This window comes from Cavia porcellus, unplaced genomic scaffold, assembly GCF_034190915.1.
Source record: "Cavia porcellus strain 051 isolate PalLab524CR breed Dunkin Hartley unplaced genomic scaffold, mCavPor4.1 scaffold_17, whole genome shotgun sequence".
Taxonomy (NCBI): Eukaryota; Metazoa; Chordata; class Mammalia; order Rodentia; family Caviidae; genus Cavia; species Cavia porcellus.
The window spans coordinates 30465255-30487538 of NW_026947500.1; the positions used below are offsets into that span (position 1 = coordinate 30465255).

General features: G+C 45.3%; 1 pseudogene; it reads right to left on the reverse strand.

The window, feature by feature from the left end:
* Positions 1-5409: 5409 nt before the first annotated feature.
* Positions 5410-11400, reverse strand: LOC101788830 (eukaryotic initiation factor 4A-II-like; annotated as a pseudogene).
* Between the last annotated feature and the right edge of the window lie 10884 nt (positions 11401-22284).

The window sequence follows — 22284 nt, forward strand, 5'->3', positions numbered from 1 at the left end:
TTGGCTAGGGGCTAATCAATTTTATTTATTCTTTCAAAGAACCAACTCTTTGATTCATTGATTCAATTGATTCATTGATTTGGATTATTTTCTTAGTCACTATTGGATTAATTTCTGCTCTGATTTTTGTAATTTCCTCCCTTCTTTTGGCTTTGGGCTTGACTTGCTCTTTTTTTCTAGATGTTTGAGGTATAGCATCAGGTTATTTATTTGTAATTCATTCTGTTTTCCTGATATGGGAACTCAGTGCAATAAATTTTACTCTGAGGACAGCTTTCATTGAATCCCACAGATTCTGGTAAGTTGTATTTGTATTTTCATTTGCTTGTAGGTATTGTTTAATTTCTTCTTTAATTTCCCCTGTAACCTACTGATTACTCAAGAGTGTGTTATTCAGTTTCCATGTGTTGGTGGGACTTTTGCAGTATCTTTTATCATTAATTTCTAATTTCATGGTGCTATGATCTGATAACATGCATGGGATCATTTCAAATTTTTGCATTTATTTAAATATGTTCTGTCAGCTAATATATGGTATGTTTTAGAGAACGTCCCATGTACTGCTGAGAAGAATGTGTATTCTGATGTTGTTGGATAGAACACCCTGTATATGTCTATCAAGTCCATTTGTTCATAGGTATGATTCAGTTTTGTTTTTTTTTGCTGATTTTCTGTCTGGTTGCTCTGTCCCTTGGTGTCAATGGTGTTTTAAGGTCTCCTGTTACAATTGTGTTATTGTTAATTTGGTTTTTCCTTTCTGTTAATACTTGTTTTATGTAACTGGGTGCTCTGGAATTTGGTACATATATGTTTAAGATTGTTGTCTCTTCCTCTTGAAGTTTTCCCCTAACTAGTGTGTAATGACCTTCTTTATCTCTTCTGATCATTCTTGGTTTGAAGTTCACATTGTCTACAAACAGAAGAGCTACCCCTGCTTTTTTGGGGGCAGGGGCCCTGTTGAATGAAGTATTGTTTCTCATTGTTTGACTTTCAGTCTGTGAGTATCCTTTTGGGTTGGACGGGTTTCTTGTAGACAGCACATGGTTGAATGTTTTTTCTTGATCCATTCTGCCATTCTGTTTCTTTTAATTGATGCATTGAGACCATTTACATTAATAGTTATAACTGTTATATATTGGCTTATTGTGGACATGTTATATTTCTGCTGTTGCACCTTTATCTTTCCATTCTGTTTAATTGTCTGCTTTGCTTAGTGGTTTTTTTCCTATTTGTATCTAAACTGTCTTTCAGTATTCTTTGCAGGGTTGGCTTGGTGATCATGAAGTTCTTTAGCTGTTCTTTAACATGAAAGTATCTTATTTCTCCATCCATTTTTTAAGACACTTTTTCAGGGTACATCAGTCTAGGCTGGAAATCATTTTCCCTTAGGATCTGAAGTCCTTCACTCCATGCCCTTCTTGACTTTATTGTTTGTGCTGAGAAGTCTGCTGTGATTCTCATAGGTTTTCCTTTATAGTTGATCTGTCTTTTTCTCTCTGACAGCTTCTAATATTCTATTCTTATGTTGGATTTCTGGGATGGTGATTATTATATGTCTGGGTGTAGTTTTATTTTGCTTATGGCTATTTGGAGTTCTATATGCTTCACTGATCTTGATGTCTGTTTCCATTCTCATGTTTGGGAAATTTTTAGGTATTACGTCTCTAAGTATCCTTTTCACATCCTTTATATTGTCCCCTTCTTTTTCATTTATCCCTATCAATGTTATGTTGTTTTTCTTTGCATCAACTTGCAGCTGTTGAATTGTTATTTCCTGATTCCTTGTTATTTTTAAAAGATCTTTCTTTTCCTTTTCACTAGCTGCAATCTTTTCTTTGAGGTCTGAAATTCTATCTTCACTTTCATTGAGGTGGTTTTTACAACTTTCTTTTTTTTTAATTTTTATTTTGAAAGTTCTCAACAGAACAAGTCAGAATAAAGCCAACTAAGATCGTACAGTGAAATTGGTACAGAACTTCACAGCAGGTTACCGGGATAACAGTAATAGGTATCACAGTATATTTTGTTATCTTTATAATAGTTGTTCTTTCAATCCTATATATCAAAATGAGATGAAATATAGAACACTATAGAACTTATCAAAACAGAATATTGGATAGAGCAGTACCATTAATCAGAAAAGAGCAAAACAGTAATAAAAATATTTGCCTTCAAAGAAATGGTAGAAGGAATTCCCCCTTATTTGCTATGGTCAACCTCCCAGGAGATGCTCAGATTTCTGGTTCCCACTTGCTAATGGGCAGGGAGGGGGAGGAGAAGGAGAACAGGGGAAGTGGGATATCTGACTCTAGGCCATGTAGCAGTAGGTTCACTATTGCTAAGCAGGGAGGCAGAATGGTCATTTGTTTTCACAGCGCCCTCAGTTCCAACATGGCGTGGATTTCAGGAGACACTGCTAGTTCTCCCCCTGGAAGGGCTACAGTCTGCCACCCTGCCTCCGCTTACCAGGGAGGAGAGGTACTGGCTTGGCTTTCCAGAGACCTAAGTTCCAACATGGCGTGGATCTCAGGAGACACTGCTAGTTCTCCCCCTGGAAGGGTTGCAGTGGGCCACACTACCGCCACTTACCAGAGGGGAGGTGCTGGCTTGGCTTCCCAGAGTCCTAAGTTCCAACATGGCGTGGATCTCAGGAGACACTGCTAGTTCTCCCCCTGGAAGGGCTGCAGTGGGCCACACTACCACCACTTACCAGGGAGGGGAGATGCTGGCTTGGCTTCCCAGAGTCCTAAGTTCCAACATGGCGTGGATCTCAGGAGACGCTCGGTTTTTACAACTTTCAATGGAATTTTTGATTTCCTGTATATATCTTTGCATCTGCTTTATTTTTCTGTTTGTTTCTTATATTGATATCCAGGGATTCTATCTTTTTGTTTAGTTCCTCCAATTTTTTAACTGTGTCTTCTTTAGATATATTCAGCATCTCTTTCATTTCTTTTATCATTTCTTTTTTTACTTGGGAGATTATTTCTAGTCTGAATTCCTTTAAAGCTTCCCAGAGTTGCTTCTTTATTTCAGTTGCTATTATTTCAGGTATTTCCAGTGTATGGCATATATTTTCTTCTATGTACATAGCTCCTAAGGTTTTTTGGGATGGTCTGGAGGTTTGAGATTGTATTTTGGTCTTTTGTTTTGTCATTTTCCTATATTTCTGTGTTTCAAGTGTCATTCCAAGGCTTCCCCAGGGCCTGTTGGAAATCCTCTTCTATGCCTTCAGCTCCTGTGACTCTGGCCACCCAGTTCCCAGGATTGAGAGAGGGTCATTGGGGGTGGGCAGGCAGTCCCAAGCCCACCAGGGCCAGGCGAGTGTGGCAGGAAGCTGTGAAGTGCCTTGTTTGGTGGGAGCAATGATCCCAAACTCTTGGGTTTGGGATGGTGCAAGGACACTCACCTCAGGCTGCCCAGTTTCCAGAATTTAAGGTGCAGGCAGGCCCAAACCCCCAGAGTCCACCAAGCACAGCAGGAAGCGGGGAAATAGGTGCAGGCTGGCTCAAGTCCCACTAAGCTGGTCTAGTGCAGCAGGAAGCCACAGAGTTCCCTGTCTGGGCTGGAGCAAGGATTTTAAACTCCCTTGTCTCGGGGGATGGTGCAGGGACACTCACCTCAGGCTGCCCAGTTTCCAGAATTTAGGGTGCTGGCAGGCCCAAAAGCCCAGAGTCTGCCAAGTATGGCAGGAAGCAGGGAAGTTTGTGCAGGCTGGCTAAAGACCCACTGAGCTGGTCCAGTGCAACAGAAAGCCACGGAGTTCCCTGGCAGGGCCAGAGCGAGGATCTTAAACTGCTAGCCTTTGTATTGTTACTGCTTGTTTCCTTGTTATTTTAAAAAGTTTTTCCTTTCATAATCCCACATTGCAAAACTGTCCTCCAGCTTGGATAATCTATCCTTAGCTTCTTTCAAGCATATTTGCTATCTTTCCATAGAGTTTTTAATTTCCTGGTAATCTCTTTGAATCTGCTTCATGTATTCTATATTTTGTTTATATTCTTTATCAAATGGTTCTCTCCTTGGTTTGAGATCCTCCCTTCATCTGTCTGTGTCTGTTTGAGAGGTGCTTAGCATCTCTTTTATTAATCTTCTTATATCTTGCTTTACTTGGCTAAATATTTCACTTTTGTACTCATCTATGAGGTTCCGAAGATATCTCCTTATGTCCACTGGTGCCGTCTCTGACATTGCATGTTTGCTGTTCTCATTCTCCTTTGTATTTACCTGTCCTGGGTCAATGTTCTCAGAGTTGAGACCTGGGGACTTTTTGTTGTTGCTTCCTCTTCCCATCTTTTTTGTTTCTTCCAGAAGGCCCCAGTTTCTTTCTTTGTTGGTTACAATTCTTCTGAAGCACACTGTCTAGGTGACCCTTCCCACTGCAGTGTGCTAATGAGTTGCAGACAGGGGCAGCATATGCTGACACCTCCCCTCCAGATCAGTCAAGCTGCTGAGGCCTGCACTGTATTACTATGCGCTGTGTCTCCTCTGTTTTAGTCAAACTTCTGAGGTTTCACTGCATTAGTGTGTGCTGCCCCTATAGGGAACTGATTTCTGATAACTTATTGGGTCTCAGCCAGGTCATGTGACCCAGGTTAAGCTCACTCCACCAATCCCGTTTGAGAAGGGAACAACTGACTGACATCACTGCTACCCCTTGTACTTGCCAGTCTTTCCCAGTCCCAGAATGTCGTCCACTGGAGCCCCCCTTTCTGTGGAATGGCTCCACTCCCATCACTCACCACAGGTTGATGCAGGCTTCCTGCCAGCTCAGCTCTCCATTTGGCTGGCTGACCCCCGACCTTAGTGTTACTGTGCCTCCAGTGAGTTAAAGCTCCCGGACAGCTGGGCAAGCCATCCACTGTGTCAGGAGCACTGATCCTTTAGCTGTTCCAATAGTAGCACCAGGACTGTATGTTTGATTGGTTCTTCTCACCTTAGTTTCTTCTTGGGACAAGAGAATTCATCTCCCTCTGTTCTGGGCTCCCCACGCTGTATTATGTTGAATTCTAAATTGACTATCTCAGGGATCCTCTGTAGCCAGCTGTTATCTATCGACCATCTTTGCTCCAGCACTTACATCTTCTAGTCCACAAGTATATTTTTAAATAACAGAGAATATCTATTACAATTATTTCTACAGAACTAGGAAATAAATTTCTAAGCAAGAAAGATTTTTACAGACCCCATCTTTTTTTTATACCCAGCCCAACAATCTAACTCTAAAGAGGATAAAGCCAATGACTTTCCTCATAAGAGCTCACGACTAAAGTCGCTTTGCTATCAAAATCTGTATTTCTGATCCATTATGAGCATTGAGACAAGATTCAAAAATTCCCAAAGCAGCACAATGCACTTTGTGGTTGCCTATTCAGCACCTGCAAACACTGCATTCAAAACTCTCTCATTCCAGGAATTAAATAAGGTCAGCCACATTCACAGGCATTTCCTCCACTGTAGTATTGGAGAAAGTCTCAGTGTCATGAAGAATCCTCTTGTCTTCTTCAGTAACAAAGTTTATAGCCACACCTTTCCTCCCTAATTGACCCCCTTTGCCAATTTGAATTGCTCTTTATTCAAACTGTGCTGTTTCGCTTATGACTCCATGTCCTAAATTATGTCAATGCCACTTGTGAGCACCAACCATGCAGAGTAGATACTGTGAAGTCCCTGGCATGATCTTCTCAGTAAGCCAATCCACCTTGCACCTCATATTGAGAAAAAGAACAGCCTGCATAATGGTGAGTGTCTCATGCAAATCACAAAGCATATCCAACTTTTATTCCTCTCTTTCAACATTAATGTAGAACTGTTTTGTTAGGGGCCATGAGCCGCTCCCCAAAGATGGCGCCCGCTTCCTGCTTCCTGGTTCTTGTTGGCCCGTGTTGCCACATAATTAACCCGCCAAGAGTGATCATCTGCCTAGCAACAGTCGGTTGTGACCAATTGCTATCCGAGTTCCTGCTATGCTATGCTTCTCGCCATATAAACTCATGTATCTCCTCTCAGAGGGAGAGGAAGAAGAAGGCTTGAGGGTGGCGGACCTTGTTAGGTCCGGCTGAGCTGTACGCAATAAAACTTTGAGAACCGACCCCATTATCGTCTCGCCTTTATCACTCATGGCTCCGGTCAACTGGTGGCCCGTACGGGGACCCTGCATATACTCTGGCCAAGGTGTGCAGCGAACACAAGTGATGGCGAGACCTCGGTCCAATGACATCCGAAGACCGACAGAGCCTCTTCTCGATGCCCCAGGTCAGTTACAAACGATACAGCTGAGGTTTCCTAGGACAGGTGAGTACCGGGTCACCTGGGTTGGGTGGACGCACCTAACACACTCCCGAGAGCCACATTCTCTGGCGCCGCTCTCTTCCCTTTTACGTTTCTTTGCTTTACTTTCGCTTCGCTGATATGGGCAACGCTGCACGCAAACCTCTCGCTGACTCTTTGGGAGTTCTGCTTCACTCTCGGGGAATTTATATGAATTGGGTCACTCTTGCCCGGTTTCTGGATCTCGTTAACGAACAAGCCCCCTGGTTCTGGCCCACAGGCTCCCTGACCCTCCCTTCATGGGAAAAATTGGGCGGAGATCTCCGGGGTGCTCATGAAAGGGGCCCATTAGATCCGATGGTTATACCCTTATGGGAAATGATCAGGGCATGCCTGACTGATGAAGATGCTCCTGGGCTCCATTCAGCCCGACAAGTTTTTGATAAAGCCCGCTCCGAATGCTCCCAAGAGCCCGGAGTTACGGCTGACTTTGGGCCTCAAGAGGGCCCTAGAGATACCGACTTAGAGTCTGATAGTTCTGAGGAAGAAGTGGTTTTCGACAAATGTGACCCACCGGCTCAGACAGGGGAGAATCTAAGGGCCCAGGAAGACAAAAAGGGGAACTGGACACCTCCCTGCCCAGGATACTCTGACTTGCGGAGGGAACTCAGGTCCTTCCGGCCTTGTACAACCTCGCAGCCTGCGGTTGCCCCCTCCAGGGCACCGCACTCTGTTGCACCACCTTGGCCGGAGGAGGAGTTACTCCCCAGGCTGCCACCTCCACCCGTGGCCGCTAGAGGGCATCCACAACCCTCGGCGCCGCCCTGGCCGGAAGGGGAGTTACTTCCTGGGTTACCTCCCATGTCTACATCCGGGGGGGGGACATTCCTTCCATCAGAGGGTGTGGTCGCGGCTCCCCTTCGAGTGTTCTGGCCTCCATGCCTTTCCGGTACAAATAGGAGGCAGAGGGGGAGGAGGGTACTACGAACCCCTGGAGATCAAACAGCTGAAAGCCATTAAAGATGCAGTCTCGGCCTATGGGCCTAGTGCACCTTTTACCATGGCCCTCCTAGAGGCCCTGGCCGGTCTGCTTTTAACCCCAGGGGATTGGACACAGTTGGCACGCACTTGCCTCTCCCCTGGACAGTACTTAGATTGGAAGTCATGGAATGAAGAGTTCTGCGTAGAGCAATAGAGAACATGGCCACGCAGAATGGGGCAGAGATATGTTATTAGGGCGAGGAGCCTTTGAGGGGGACCAGACCCAATTCCCTCATCAGGTCTATGAGCAAATTAGCCGTTGCAGCCTTCAGGCCTGGAGACGGCTAGCGGGGAAAGGAGAACATATGGGCCATCTCACCAAAATTATACAGGGACAAGGAGAGCCCTTTTCAGACTTTGTGGCCCGTATGCTTGAGGCCGCTAGCAGAATCTTCCCAGATGCTGAAGTGGCTCACCCTCTTGTCAAACAACTGATATTTAAGCAATGCACTAAGGAGTGTTGCAATGTCTTAAGGTCTAATAAAAATAAACCTTTGGAGGAATGGACACGTCTGTGTCGAGAGCTTGGCGGCCCGGTGACTAATCATGGGCTCACTGCCGCCATGGTAGCCGCGCTACAGGCTAATAATAATGGGGGCGCACTACCCAAGAAAGGGGGCAAGATCAAAGGACGAGACACATGCTCGCAGGTAATGTTTGCCTCTGCAGAAGCTGGAGAAAAGGTCACTCACGTTATTAATCATTGCCTTGCGGCCTGGGCTGCTTGGGGCAAGCCTACCATGCTGAAAACAGACAATGGCCCTGCTTACACTAGCAAGAGTTTCCAAACATTTTGTCAGAAAATGGAGGTCCAACTCAAATATGGTATCCCTTATAATCCACAAGGACAAGGTATAATTGAGAGATCACATAGAACGCTCAAGACTGTTCTACAAAAACAAAAGGAGGGGATAGGCCATGGCCTTCCACCTAAAGGGAGGCTATCCCTTGCCTTATTTACCATAAATTTCTTGAATCTCAATGTTGATAACCGCTCCCCCTCCATGGAACATTGTGATCCGGCCCCTGCCGACAAAGGCATGGTCAAGTGGAAAGATGTCCTCACAGGACAATGGATGGGCCCGGATCCAGTGGTCAGCTGGACCCGAGGTGCGGTTTGTGTCTTTCCACAGGAACCAGGCAGTGAACCTCGGTGGATCCCCGAGAGGTTGGTGCGGACAGTAAACCCCCAACCAAAGTATCGAGATGACGAACATGATCCACCCAAAGAGGATGCAGAGACAGCCCTGGATGAGTAACTGTACATCGATGCGGATAAGTATTCTCATCCTTTGCTGCTCGTATGTCCTCTTCCCTGTTACGGAAGGCTCTGATTCCGAGCCCACCTATTTATGGGGGCTTTGGAGACATCCTCCCACTCTGGCCCCCTTTTCTGCCATGTCCCCTGGTGCCCCCTTGGTGTTTGTCCCCAACGATTCTAATATCTCGCTTCCATTTAAACAGGTTACCGTAAGCTCCTTTCGCTTTAATGCTTCCTTTCCGTTGGAGGAAGACACCCTTGTCTTCTCCTATGCTAACTTCACCTGTAATGAGTCCTATACATTATATAACGCCTCCCGGCCGTTCATTAACTTCCTCAATTGGACACGTAGGGAATGTCTTACTTCTGCAAATGGGGGACAGAATGTAACACGCTGCCTCCGGTTGGAGGTTAGATGGCCCTCCATAGATCTTCAAAACTGCAGCCAGTCTTCTCATCCATTAGAACACCCATGGATGGACCCATGTGTCCCCACTAAACATCCTGCCTTGCAAAAGAATCATATTATACAAAGTTTCTTTTGGCGTCACTGCCTACCCACTGCCACGCCCTTCGTCCTACGAGACGGAGGCTGGCTTTTATGGACAGATATGACCTTAAAAAACCCCCGCCACGATCGATGTGCATCTTACAACTCCTTTTTCAACTATACTGGCTATTGTGACAGTCAGGTGTTCAGGGGAGCCCGACTGTTTACTGGACACCAAATTTGCAACCCGCTAAAGGCTTGTCTTGATCTTAGACCGTTTCTTACACTTAATGGTTCGCTCTCTAACACCTCCACCTCTAGCTCGGAAACTAATTCCTCCATGTCTCTTCACAACTATGTTTGTCTAGACCCCCCCTTTTCTGTTTCTTGTGTCTTTTGAGGTCAGGACACGCGGTTTTACAGGCTTGGACCACTAACCAAATTGCCCTAACCATGGATACCATCAACAACCTCGCCAACCAGACCGCCGCTACGTTGAGACGTCAGCAGTCCCTCGTTGAACTAAATTCACAGGCAATTCAACAGATCCAAAGAGAGATCAAGGAAATTGGACATGAGATAGACACCCTCTGGAACGTCGCGGGCCAGCTCTGCGATCAACGATGGATCCTGCGTCACGTTTGTGTGACTCCGGCTCGTGCTAATATCACAGCCCAAACAAAACAGGTTTCTGACTGGTTATCTGTCAGTTCTGAAAGATGCATGGGATTATGTAACTTCCTGGTTTTCCTGGCCCAATCTCACCACCAGGGCCATTATTGCTGTGTTGGTTCTGGTGGGCCTGGTGGTCATTAAGTGCTTATTTGACTGTTTGCTTCAGACGCAGCAACAGGTTAGGCTTACAGCACTGGCTGCTATGCAGATGACTGAGCCAGGTCTAACAGGAGGACGGGTGGCGGCCTATCTGCTGCACATTGCAGAATACCAGATATAGTTTGGCCGGATATTTCCGAGGGTCCTCAATATCCTTTATGCCCTGGGAGATCAGGAAAGGGATGATGTGGCGATGGGATGCGAGACCAAGGGTACTGCAGTGTCATCCGCCTAGGCAAGGCCATCGGGGATGACAGGAATGTATGTCTATATGCATCCAGGTTCCGTTCCGATGTATGCCTGGCCCTGCGAAAAAGGAACAACTCATTTCAGCATGGTCCTGGCGCAAGGATATGCATATAACAAAATGATGCACAGCAGGGTATAGTCCTCTACATTCTCCCTTGCCTTCTGCCCTGTTTGGCCGGCACCCCAGCAATGGGCCCACCTGACTCCCCTCCCGATGCTCGGTCGGGAGTAGAAGAGGACCCTCGTGATTTATCTTTCAACTTAATAAAAAAAGGGGGAGATGTTAGGGGCCATGAGCCGCTCCCCAAAGATGGCGCCCGCTTCCTGCTTCCTGGTTCTTGTTGGCCCGTGTTGCCGCATAATTAACCCGCCAAGAGTGATCATCTTCCTAGCAACAGTCGGTTGTGACCAATTGCTATCCGAGTTCCTGCTATGCTGTGATTGGCTGTTTCTCGCCATATAAACTCATGTATCTCCTCCCAGAGGGAGAGGAAGAAGAAGGCTTGAGGGCGGCGGACCTTGTTAGGTCTGGCTGAGCTGTACGCAATAAAACTTTGAGAACCGACCCCATTATCGTCTCGCCTCTATCACTCACGGCTCCGGTCACTGTTTGATTCCTTCAGAAATCAATTCTTCTTTTTTTACCAGAGTCTTAATTGAATCGCTCATGAATTTTGTGGTCACTTCCAACACATCAGTTGGCATTGTGCAGAAAGCAACACAGCCTGAATACTTGTATTTAGTTTTTGGAAAATCTCATAGATTTGATCCTTAAACCCTCAGCTCAACATTTCATCTGCTTCATCCCAAACAAACATTTTGATTCATTTTGGAGAAAGGTATCTTCTGTGTAACATATCAGATACTCTCCCTGGTGTTCCAGCAACAATGCGTGGTACTTCAGCCTGCAAGTTTTACATTCCATTTCGAATATTTGTTCCACCAATGCAAGCATGGCAAGTTGCTCCCATATGATCTCCAAGTGCCAGAATTACCTTCAGATCTTTGATACAAGGAATAATAGCTCTTTGCTGAATAGCTGAATGCTTCTCAAAACCGTAAGCATAGATGCCCCAAAGAAGTGACTCCTTTAAATTCATATCATCAAAGTTATCGACAATCTCATTCCAGTTGCTCTCGATGACACCATCGGGGTCCATTCCCTCTGGGCCTTCCTGTTCTCTGCTGTTATAATCTGCAGAACCACCAGACATGATCCGAGGAACCACTCAGTGCTCCACTGAAAAAAAGTGTATATTTCTTAAATTCTCTCTTCCCATCACTGACAGGAAACCCAGTTCAATAATAGTCCCTCCTATCAAAAAAAAAAAAAAATAGACCCTGCTGTCTCCACTGTCCCTCACTGCAGAGGATGGGGACTACCATGCATCTTGGGGATCTTGGTGCTTTCACCAACTCCTCTAGGAGCACCCCCAAGCATTTCCAAGGTCCTCCCAGGCAGTGCAGCTGAAGGGTTTTCTCTCCCACTGGAAGGCTTTTGTCTGAGCCTTTGTCCTCCTGTGCTCTTCCATGCCTCGGCCCTGGCCCTTTGCATTAATTGTGGGCTGTCAATCTTCCTGCACTTTGAGACACAGCCCAGCAGCAAACTGGGACTGGCCCTGAAGCCCTTGCCTGGATTTTGGATGGCCTCACAGAAACTCTTGTCCTGTCCCTACTGGATACTAGGCATAGGCACCCTGTAGCTCTGGTGTATAATCTCTGGTCCTATCCCTGCTGGATACTAGGCATAGGCACCCTGTAGCTCTGGTGTATAATCTCTTGCCATGCTCTGCAGAGTCAGCCCTTCCCAGGTTGGCCCTGCAGAACCTGGAGTCCAAGCAGAGAGGTGACTGCATACTGCAGAGGACAGACACAGCCTCATCGGGCTCTTGTTTCATTTGAGTTCCCTGCCTGGATGGGAGCAGGGTGTGACCTGACCCTCCAAAGGGGACCAGGTCTCTTCTATAGCTCTGGGGACTCCAAGGAGTTGGGGCTTGGAGACCTGCAGTGAGAGGGTCATGGGGCTTGTCCCTTTTCACTGGGGTTCTGGCCCTTGGCTCCTGCCTCAGACATGGTCTCCAGCCTGCACCTCTACCCACATTCCACCCTGAGGCTGCCACCGACTTCTTTGGCTCTCTCTCCGCAAGTTTTAAACTGTGCACTTCTATATCTGCCCTGTATTTTCCTCCTACAAAATCTCAGCAGCTGTGGAGTTACCCACCCCATGGTACACTGGTTAGAGTTCCCCTACCCTTGTTTAGCACTTGTTCCTGGAGTTGTGGTACCAAGATCCCATCCCAGGTCAATCAAGGCAGAGTAGCAACTGCATGGCCATAGCCCACTGGAATCTCCCCATCCATCCCAACACCAGAGCCTTGTCCTGTCTGCTGGGCAACAAACTCTTTAACATCAATTGGTTTCCCACTGTCATCTCCAGTGCCAGCTGTCTTAGGCTTGTTCCCCAAAGTAGAACTGGTGATGGGGATCCCAAAGCATGAGCTACATGGGTAGGGGTGCCCTGAGGAGCCAAGATCAGAAGAATCAAGGAATTTCACTATCAGTGCCTCAACTGAGCCCAGAAAGGGTCAGGGCATAGATTGTACTGCAGTGGATTCAACCTTGAGGCAAATGGGTAATATTTATAAGGTGGTCCCTCTCTGGCTGAGGGTTGCCCCTGGACTGGAGCACAGCTTCCTATTTGCCCAAGATCTAGTCACAGTGGAAGGGCAGCTGCAAGCAAGCATCAGCTGACCACAGTGACTGGGGATGGATGTGTGGGACGGTGTGGAGACCAGGAGGGCTCCTGGAATAGGCACCAGGTAGGCTCAGGGTAAAGGAACCAGGCTAGCTAAGGATTAAGGGGTTAGGCGGGCTTAAGGTACAGGCACTAGGTAGGCATAGGCAACAGGGATCAAGTGGACCCAGGATATGAGGACCCCTGGGCTCAGGGTACAGGGACAGGTACATAGAAGGTTTAGGGACCTACTGGGGCATTGATAGCTCCCCCAGGGCAGGCAGCTCCAGAGACCACTCTTTTACTAACTGCCCTTACTGGGGGACCATGACACTTCCAAGGCCAGATCCTTAGAGTCAGCTCACAGGAAGCCATGCAGTGCCAAGTGTGGGTCTTGTCTGGGGAAGCTGCAGTATCCCAGGAAGTGCTTCTGAGAGCCCAGGCCTCAGTTTAGAAGCCCTGAAACCCCCTCCAGCATATGGGAGGTAGGGCATTGGGTTTTCCTGGCCACAGCAGATAGGCGCAGGTGGGTGCCTCTGCATGCCCCTGGCCTCCTTGTCCTGGCAAGCAACTCCAGGCACACTCGCTACCTGGGGTAGTATCTGTCTCAACCTGTCGGACTGGCTGGACACTGTTGGAGACGTGTGCTCAGGCATCTGTGGGGTTGTCACTGCCTCCAGGCAACTATCACAGGAGTGGCCAGGTGTTGCTGGGTCACTGCGGGTGTGTCTGTGGGTGTGGGTACAGATGCGTGTGGCTGCGAGAGGTCTGGGCACGTGTCTCTTTGTGCTTGTGCAAGCCTGTGCCTGACCATGTGTGTTCTGCGTGCCTGTGTGTGGCTCTGTGCCCACGTGTGGCTGCATGTGGCTGTGCGTGCTCATGGCTCCCTGTGTCTGCCTGGCCCAGGGAGCGCAACTCAAAGACAAGCAGTGTCTGGCAGGTTGGAAGCAACTAGGGGAAGAGAGAGGGAAGGGGAGTGGCACCTAGGATCCTCTCCTCTCCCTGAGGGACCCTAAAGCTGGTGCTGACTGTCCCAGAAGTGCCCCATATTGCACTGTGGCCTTGTCTGAAAGCAGCTGCAGTTGGGGACAGCTGGCTTCTGGGGGTCAGAATTTAGGGGTAGGAGAGGGGTGGCAGGATGAGCAATGGATGTAAGCCAGCTGCAGCCAGAGCTGAGGTGAGAAGATGCAGCCTGGGGCCCTGTCAGGGCATGGCAGGTGGAGGGTGTCTTCTGAGAGGCTTGCAGAGGTAGAAAGGCAGTAAACTGGAGGGTAGGTAAGGGAGGAGCAGAGCTGACACCAGGGCTGGACATCCAGTGCTTAGTCCCCTTGGCACGACCAGGCTGGAGGGTGGCAAGTGGCTGGGCTGGACTGCGGCCAGCAGTGAAAGGGAGTGAGGGAGTCTTCACTGTCAAGACACTTAGGTCACGGGTGCAGCCTTTGGAATCCAGGGTGGGAAAGAATTGAGCGTGTTCAAAAGCTTGGGGAAGAGACAAGCTGAGGAGCCAGAAGAAAATGTGGGGGACCTCACTGCATATGCTAAATGGGAGGAACTGGTGTACTCCATGTGGTCCCAAGCATGTGGCATTCTGGCAAAGGCCAGAGTATGGGGACCGTAAAAAGCCGGACGAGTTGCCGGAATTGTGGGAGGGGAGGATGGACAGGCAGAGCACAGGGGCGAGACCAGTGGCACTGTTCTGTGTGAACTGCAATGGCAGATACAGGACATTGTGCATTTGTCTAAATCCACAGAATGTACAACACCACGAAAGGCCCTCATGTCAACTCGATTTTATATTTTTATTTATTTTTAAAAAGATTAAGATAAAAGAGGACATAACAACACAGGTCAGAACAGAACAATTTAGGCAACATACTGTTTTCCCACAAGACAACCCGACATAATAGTAGCTACCATAGTGTCTCTTTCCTTGAAATATCTGAGTATACCTTCATATACTATAGTATCAAACATAACAAGACAGTGTAAAAACATTCAAGAGAATGAAAGTATTAGAGGGTATTCAGAACCAACTAACAAAAAACGAACAATGGTTACTATTTTATCTTCTTGTCCATAAAAATTTTTGTTTATACTATCACATATAATAAAATCCAATAAGATACAACATGATAAAACCAATGGAGACAGAACAACAAAAGCTTGGTGGGACTTCAAAACAAGATATTATTAAATCAGCACTAGCTCTTATAATGTCTTTTTTTCTTCAAAATAGCTGTTCATACCATCACAGACAATAAAATCAAACAACCCAGAATAAAACCATTCCAACTAATAAATGAAAACATTATAAGGCTTCAAAGCAATATAATGGGGAATCATGATTACCACATACTTTTATGTATTCTTATCATTTCTTACACTAGGGAAACTATTCAGTATTTATACATGTGAGTTTCATTTATTTCGCTTATGAGTATGGTCTCAAGCTGTGTCCATTTATTTATAAATATCTCAATGTGATCCTTCTTTATAGCTGAGTAGTACTCCATTGTATAAAAATACCACATCTTTTTTTTATCCATTCCTCAGTTGATGGACACTTATGTTGCTTCCAAGATCTGGCTATTACAAATTGTGCTTCTATAAATATGGGTGCACATATATCACTGTGGTATGATGTTTTCAGTTCTGCTGGGAAAATGCCTAGAAGTGGAATTGCTGGAACAAATGGGACTTCCAATCCCAGCTTTTCGAGAAATCTCAAAACTGACCTCCACAATGGTTGCACCAGTCTACACTCCCACCAACAGTGCAGAAGTGTTCCTTTTTCCCCACAGCCTCTCCAGCATTTGTTGTTGGTAGTTTTCTTGATCCTGGCCATTCATTCAGGAGTGAGATGGAATCTCAGTGTGGCTTTAATTTGCATTTCTCTAATGAATAATGATGATGAACATTTTTTATGTACTTATTTGCCATCTGTATTTCTTGATCTGAGAACTGTATTAATCTCAGATGCCCATTTTTGGATTGGATTTTTGAATTTTGGTGATCTGATTTTTTAATTCTTTATATATTTTAGACAGAAGTCCTTTGTCTGAGGGACAGTTCACTAAGATTTTTTCCCAGTTTGTGGGTTTTCTTTTCACTGTGCTGGAAATTTCTTTTGAGGTGCAGAAACTTTTTAATAAGAAGTGATCCCACTTATTGATTCTGGGAAGTATTTCCCGTGCAGTTTGATTCCTGTTCATGAATTCTCTACCTACCCCTATGTCTTCAATTTGTTTTTACCCAATTTGTCTTCCAATAGATTTAGCTTCTGTTTTAATATTCAGATCTTTGATCCATTTAGATTTTAATTTAGTACATGGTGACAGGCATGGGTCCATTTTTAGTTTGCAACATATGCAGAGCCAGTTTTTCCAGCACCATTTATTAAAGAGACTGTCGTTCTTCCGGTGAACCTGTTTGGCCCCTTTATCAAAGATAAGGTGGTTGAGTGTGTTTGTAGTTGTGGTTGTATCTTCTAATCTATTCCATTGATCTTCGGCTCTGTTTTTATTCCAGTACCATGTTGATTTTACTACAGTTGCTTTGTACTATAACTTCAGGTCAGGGATTGTGAAGCCTCCTGCCTTGTTTGCTGCTTAGAACTGTCTTTGCTATTCTAGGTCTCTTCAGGTTCCAGATGAATTTTAGGAGTGATTTCTCTAGATCTATGAGGTATGTTGATGGTATTTTTATTGGGATTGCATTGAATCTGTATAACAGTTTTGGGAGAATGGCCATTTTCACAATATTTATTCTTCCTATCCATGAGCAAAAGATGTCTTTCTATTTTCTGAGATCCTCTTCAATTTCTTTTTTCAGTGTATTATAATTTTCCCTGTATAGGTCATTCACTTCTTTCATGAGAATAATTCCTAAATATTTCAATTTTTTGGTTGCTAGTGTGAAGGGCGTGGTTTCTCGTATTTCTCTCTCTGTAATTTTGTTGTTAGTGTATAGGAATGCTATTGATTTTTGAGTATTGATTTTGTATCCAGCTACATTACTGAATTTATTTATTATATCTAGGAGTCTTTCAATGGAGTTTAGGGGGTCTTCTATGTAGAGTATCGTGCCATCTGCAAATAATGATAATTTAACTTCTTTTCCTATCTTTACCCCTTTTATTTCTCTCTCTTGTCTAATTGCTCTGGCTAGTATTTCCAGTACTATATTAAATAGGAGTGGTGATAAGGGACATACTTGTCTTGTGCCTGATTTTAAGGTTAAGGCCTTCAGTTGTTGGCCATTTAGTATGATACTGGCTGTTGGTTTGTCATAGATGGCCTTTATTATATTGAGGTAAAGACCATCTATTCCATCTATTCCAATTTTCTGTAAGGTTCTTATCATGAATGAAGGTTGGATCTTATCAAAATTTTTTCTGCATCTATGGAAATGATCATGTGATTCTTACTTTTGGCTTTATTGATATGGTGGATTACATTTATTGATTTACATGTGTTGAACCATTCCTGCATGCCTGGGATGAATCCCACTTGGTCATGGTGTATAATCTTCTTGATGATTTGCTGCATCCTGTTTGCCAATATTTTATTGAGGATTTTTGCATCTGTGTTCATTAGGGAGATCGGTCTATAGTTCTCTTTTTTAGTTGGGTCTTCCTTGGGTTTTGGTACTAGAGTAATATTTGCTTCCAGGAATGACTTAGGAAGGATTGCTTCCTTTTCAATTTCATTGAAGAGTTTGAGGAGTGTTGGCATTAAGCCTTCTTTGTACTTCTTGTAGAATTCTGCAGTGAATCTGTCTGGGCCTGGGCTTTTCTTTGTAGGTAAGGACTTAATTACATTTTCAATTTCATTAATAGAAATTGGGTGATTCAGCAGTTTTACATCTTCTTGACCTAGCTTTGGTACTTCATATGTTTCTAGGAATCTGTCTATTTCTTCTGTGTTATCAAACCTATGAGAGCAGAGGTTTTCAAAAACGGTGTTGATGATCTTCTGTATTTCTACAGAATCTATAGTGATCTCACCTTTTTCATTCATTGCATGAATTTGAGCTTTTTCTTCCCTTTGTTTTAATAAGGCTGGCTAGGGACTTATCAATTTTATTTATTCTTTCAAAAAACCAAAAACTTTTATTTATTCTTTCAAAAACTCTTTGATTCATTGATTCTTTGGATTGTTTCCTTAGTCTCTATTGCATTAATTACTGCTCTGATTTTTGTAATTTCCCCCCTTCTTTCGGCTTTGAGCTTGACTTGCTCTTCTTTTTCTAGATGTTTGAGGTGTAGCATCAGGTGATTTATTTGTATTCATTCTGTTTTCCTGATGTGGGAACTCAGTGCAATAAATTTTCCTCTGAGGACAGCTTTCCTTGCATCCCACAGATCCTGGTAAGTTGTATTTGTATTTTCATTTGCTTGTAGGTATTGTTTAATTTCTTCTTTAATATCCCCTGTAACCCACTGATTACTCAAGAGTGTGTTATTCAGTTTCCTTGTGTTTTTGGGATTTTTGTAGTATCTTTTATCATTAATTAATTTTATGACCCTGTGATCTGATAACATGCATGGGATTGTTTCAACTCTTTTGCATTTATTTAAATATGTCCTGTGGGCTAATATATGGTCTGTTTTAGAGAATGTCCCATGTACTGCTGAGAAGAATGTGTATTCTGATGTTGTTGGATTGAACACTCTGTGTATGTCTATCAAGTCCATTTGTTCACAAGTGTGATTCAGTTCTGTTATTTCTTGCTGATTTTCTGTCTGGTTGTTCTGTCCCTTGGTGTCAATGGTGTGCTAAGGTCTCCTGTTACAATTATGTTATTGCTAACTTGGTTTTTCCTTTCTGGTAATACTTGCTTTATGTAACTGGGTGCTCTGGAATTTGGTGCATATAAATTTAAGATTGCTATCTTTTCCTCTTGAAGTTTTCCCCTAACCAGTATGTAATGACCTTCTTTATCTCTTCTGATCATTCTTGGTTTGAAGTTCACATTGTCTGCAAACAGAATAGCTACTACTCTTTTTGGGGGGTTCCTGTTGCCTGAAGTATTGTTTTCCATGCTTTGACTTTCAGTCTGTGAGTATTCCTTTGGGTTGGATGGGTTTCTTGTAGACAGCACATGGTTGGTTGTTTTTTCTTGATCCATTCTGCCATTCTGTTTCTTTTAATTGGTGCATTGAGACCATTTACATTAATGGTTATAACTGTTATATATTGGTTTGTTGTTGACATGCTATATTTCTGCTGTTGCATCTTTATCTTTCCATTCTGTTTGTCTGCTTTGCTTAGTGGTTTTTTCCCTAAGTGTATCTAAACTGTCTTTCAGTATTCTTTGCAGGGTTGGCTTGGTGATCATGAAGTTCTTTAGCTGTTCTTTAACATGAAAGTATCTTATTTCTCCATCCATCTTGAAGGACAGTTTTTCAGGGTACATCCGTCTAGGTTGGAAATCACTTTCCCTTAGGATCTGAAGTCCTTCACTCCATACCCTTCTTGACTTTATTGTTTGTGTGAGAAGTCTGCTGTGATTCTCATAGGTTTTCCTTTATAGGTGATCTGTCTTTTCTCTCTGACAGCTTCTAATATTCTATTCTTATATTGGATTTCTGGGATGGTGATTATTATATGTTTGGGTGTAGTTTTGTTTTGCTTATGGCTATTTGGAGTTCTATATGCTTCACTGATCCTGATGTCTGTTTCCATTCTCATGCTTGGGAAATTTTCAGCCATTACTTCTCTAAATATCCTGTTGACAGGCATTATGTTGTCTCCTTCTTTTTCATTTATCCCTATCAATTGTATGTTGTTTTTTCTTTGCATCAACTTGCAGCTGTTGAATTGTTATCTCCTGATTCCTTGTTATTTTTAGAAGATCTTTCCTTTCCTGTTCGCTAGCTGCAATCTTGTCTTCGAGGTCTGAAATTCTTTCTTCACTTTCACTGAGGCAGTTTTTACAAATTTCAATGGAATTTTTTATTTCCTGTATATCTCTTTGCATCTGCTTTATGTATTCTATTTTGTATATTGCTCATCCAGAGATTTTATAATTTTGTTTATTTCCTCCAATTTTTTAACAGTGTCTTCTTTAGATAGGTTCAGCATCTCTTTCATGAAGTGGCTAAGAGGGAAAATGGTTCATTATGTATATTTGTCCATAGTAATTTAACAAATATGTATATATAAAGTGCATCAAATTGGTTCATTAATTGCCTCCATTGTGGGATGTTAGAAAGAGGGATGGCTGGGTAGGAGGATGAAAATGTAGTTTCTGTTTCATTTGCCATAAACCTAAATAAACTTAAAAGTGCTCTGAACATAAAGGTATTGGTTAAAACAAACAGAAAACCCCTCTGGGCCAGATGAGGGCCATGGGCTGCAGAGGGGGAAGATCCCCTTGTGCCTGAGGGTCCTGGGCTCCAGGGTCTACAGCTTCTGGGCAGGGCAGGTTGGAGGCCAGCAAAGGGAGACAAGAGAGAAGGCGGGAGAGCTGGCTAGGGGCCATTGTGGCCTCCAGCCCACCTGCCGTGTGCCACTCTCCAGTAATGGCCTCAATGGCTGGGGAACCTGGGGGGTTCGGGTAGAGAAGAAAGGAGCCAAGGTGTAGGGTGAGAAGTGGGGAGGGGGTTGATGCCAGGAGGTTCCAAGAAGGCTCCATTCAGGTCCTTCAGGGAGAAGTAGACCCACTAGCTGGAAGGAACCAGGCTGCAGCCTGGGGACTTTGAGGGAGCCTTAGTTCTGGGTCAGAGTCTAGCCAGGTAGGACCTCAGAGGATGGGGCTGGCACCGGAAGATAGGGACTGTGATGACAGACATCATAGAAAAGCGTAAGCAAAACCCAGGGACCCTGACCTGGGGCAGAAGAGGCCACGGAGCCTCAGACAAGCAACTTCATTCTGAGTGGTCCGAGGTCACAGTGGGGAGGACTGTGGGGGCCCTGGGAAGCACCAGACGTTGCTCCCATGTCTCCATTTCACAGAGGGTCAGAGTGAGGCAGGAGGCACTCTTCCCTGACTCTGGCATCCAATAGGCTAGCAGGTTGCTCTAGTGGGGGTTAGTGGGGGGCTTGGGACAGGGATACCCCTCAAACCTGCTCCAGCATCTGCTACCACTGCCTTGTTTCTTGCCTTGCTCTTGTCCCCAGCCTGTGGGTTTGGCCTCTCAGTGCATACATCACTTCTGTCTCCTTTCAGAAGATTTTATCATCCCCAAAAGAATCTCCAACACCATCGGCAGCCGCTCCCCTCTAAAACCACTAATCAGGTTCCTGCCTCTAGATTTGTCCATTCTGGAAGCATCACCTGAATCCTGCAGTAATGGTCTTGGTGCTTGAGTTCTTTGCCCGGGCGTGATGATGTATTGAGGCCTGTCCCATCATCATGTGTGCCATTGCTGCTGCTTTGTGCTGGCAGAGTAATATTTCACAGTATGGATGTTTATTCTTCCACCCATGGGTGGTGTCCACTGTCTGGTTCTCATGGCTAATACTGCCCTGAATGCAGGTGAGCAACTGTCTGTTGTCCCTGTTGTCTTTCGGCTGTGCACCCACAGGGGAGCGGCTGGGGGGTTGGCAGTGCTGTGTGGTGAAAGCAGGGTGCTTTACACAGAGGCTGCACATTCTATATCCACCCTCCCTGTGAGTCAGAGATGCCACTAGGTTTGGACCATGTGTCCACTCCTGTCCCTTGGCCTGGGAGTGCATAGCAAGAAGTCAGGTCTCTAGGATCTGAATATTTGCCACTGCTCTGCAGCCAGCCATGAAAAGAGGGGCAGGCACCTTGCAGAGCGGGGAGGATACTTCTGGGATGGAGGAGTTCCCTCTGCTGCCCACTGGGGGCCCCAGGGCAGGAGGGCAGCCTCCTGGGGGTGGGGGTGCTTCTGTACCCACCAACCCCCTCCCTCAACCCCACCCTGGCCTCAGACAGAGACTACCCTCTGTCCTAGGTTTAACCATTAACAGGCCAGCCTGCCACGAGACCACAGACAATGGCCTGTTTGTTTCGGTAGCCTGGGGAGGCCTTTGCAGGGCCCTGGCACAGTCTTCAAAGCTCCATGATTAACTCTATTAAGGACAGGATTTGTGCAAACAAAGAGACAGGTGCAGAGGCCAGGCCAGCTGCTGGCACTGGGGGCACTTGGCAAGGTGGCCATAAACCACCCTGTGCTGGCCATGCCTTCCCTGCCAGCGGCCCACTGGCCAAGATCCCACTGTCTTCCCAGGAGGCCCAAGTGCTGGGTGTTCCAAGGTGGGTGCTTCCCCCACCCAAGTCTCTCCAGGACTGCTGGGAGCCCAAGTGGACCCCATGAGCAGGCCCTTGGAGGAGAGTATGAGTGGAACATTTGTATTCACAGTGACTCCTTGTATACCTGCTCTGAGCAGGTCCCTTAAAAAAAAATAAGGAATTCTTAGGAAAGTTATTTCCGCT